Source organism: Bison bison, unplaced genomic scaffold, assembly GCF_000754665.1.
Source record: "Bison bison bison isolate TAMUID 2011002044 unplaced genomic scaffold, Bison_UMD1.0 scf7180017864179, whole genome shotgun sequence".
In the NCBI taxonomy this organism is placed as follows: Eukaryota; Metazoa; Chordata; class Mammalia; order Artiodactyla; family Bovidae; genus Bison; species Bison bison.
The window spans coordinates 1,437,952-1,440,175 of record NW_011494751.1 but is presented as its reverse complement, the minus strand read 5'-3'; positions in this window follow the sequence as shown (position 1 = coordinate 1,440,175).

Sequence of the window (2,224 nt, the reverse complement as noted above, 5' to 3'; positions counted from 1 at the left end):
ATAATAAGAATCTCAATATATACTGAATTTAAGCTAATATTCAAGCTTCTTATCAGGCCAATAAGTTTCTATCTACTCTGGAAACCCTCTAACTTAAATGTGAGCCTTTCTCTCCTTCCTTCACTTTATTCTAGGTTTCCAATTTTCCTCTCAATTTTCAAATTTATTTTTGGTATCAAACACTTGGTACATATTCTGTATTCATCTTGGACTTTCATGTCCCTCTTGTCCTATAAACATTTCACTGATTTTCTTTTATTGTTACACTCTTACCAGATCTTCCCAACTAAACCGATACCAGTAGCCTTCTCTAATCACTCTCCATCAGGTATTATTTTGTTTACTAACATCATGGCATTCATTTCTCCCTTTCTAATTCTATTATTAATGGGTGACATATGCATCGATATTCTCAGGAAACATTATGTTCTATGACATCAGAAGTGATCTTTGTTTGACTAATTGCTCTATATAAATTACCTAAGATAGTGCTCAGTACATATTAGGCTTAGTAAACATCACCTCAGTTAATGAGTAAATAAACAAATGAATCATTGTCTTAGAGACTCAGCCACCACACTATTATAAAGATGCCTGAGGACTGGTCTGAATCTACTCAGGACATACAGGTCATTACAGTGACAGAGGTATGAAACTGAGGATCCAGCTTCTAATGATCAACTATATTCTGTGCATTATTCAGAGTATCTTTACTGACCAGCAAATGCCTAATATTTACAAAATACAAATGATCTTTAGATAGTCTCCTCCGTAGGCTTATTTTTAAAGCGTCATGAAAAATTAAGCTCTGATATTAAGAAAACTTTTGTATTTTTCTTTTAAGAACTTATTAGTCTTCCCTATAAATGAGTGTGAGATGTAACTTGCTTATACAGATTTGTATTAAACAATTGATAAAAGAAAGTTATCACTCTTAAAAAGATGCTAAAATTAATTTTTCCTAGTTCATTAAGAGTTATGTATTCCATATGTGTAACACTCTTTTAGAAAATAAAATGCATGTCATGCTTGGGTAAGACTGCTCAGGGCAAAGTATTCTCAGAAGATTCCCCAGGGACCCAGAAAGAAGCCCAGACTCTTTTCTTCCCCAGCACTATGAGCATGGTATAAAGAGGATCAAGGGGCCATTGGCTGAATGTTGGCAGTTGCTTAAATTCCAAATATAGCAAAGAGGAGAAAATCTGTGTATGTTTGTACCATGATATGTAATGCAAATTAATGACAGAGTTTATGGCAGAGTGCAAAGCATGAGGAAATCTTTGCAAGATTCTTTTTTAAAAAGATTCATCTTCCAAGACAGTTAGAATGGTGCATGTCCTATGGTACATTGATGAGAATATGTTTATTTCAGTAAAGAAAAACAGGACTCACTTTGAAATATGAACTTAATAAATACTTACTGAGTTAATACATATATCTAAGACTGTTTTAACTAATAAAGTATTTGCCCATCTTTTCATCTATCTACTCACTCATTCATCCATTCATCTACTTATTTAGTTGTGTAACATACTTTTGAGAAAAAAATTTACTTTCAAGTACTGAATCAGATGACATAAATACTATGTAAAGCTAAAATACTTTGTTCCTACCTCTATGGGGGTATTTTCAAGTAACAACTCACATTGTAAACTAGATATATATATTCATTCCATTTTTTTCCACAGTCCATCCTTCAGAAAACTACCTTTCTCCAATTCCATGTGGGGCTAATTGAGCTGACAATCTTAGCAAATTCTTTTTGTCTGAGACAAGATAGTCCATGATATAGGACCTGGTAAAATATACTCTTTATTCCCTTGGTTTTAAATAGTTAATTTGAGTACTAATTTAAGGGCAATTGCATAACTGAGGCCAAATCAAGCAGAGAAAGAATCTTTTTAGAAGCTGATCTACAGTAACTGCATAAATAAGCTCTATTTTTACAATGCAATTTCCAAGACTGGCTAGTGTGACTTATAGGGCTGTGACATTCTTTTTAATGGCTATATGTGAAAAGCTTGTTTTCTGCGTAAAACAGACAGAGCTAAGCAGAAAAGAAGACAGAGAGAGGCCTTGTCCCTTTCTGACCCAGTGCCAAACTGTGGTATGAAGGAAGCTGCAACTCTCTCTTTGAATATGTGAACTACCTTGGCATTCTTCCCAGAAAGCAAAAGTATCTTGGATGAAATCAACCACTTAGATATTTCTTGATTATAATGAT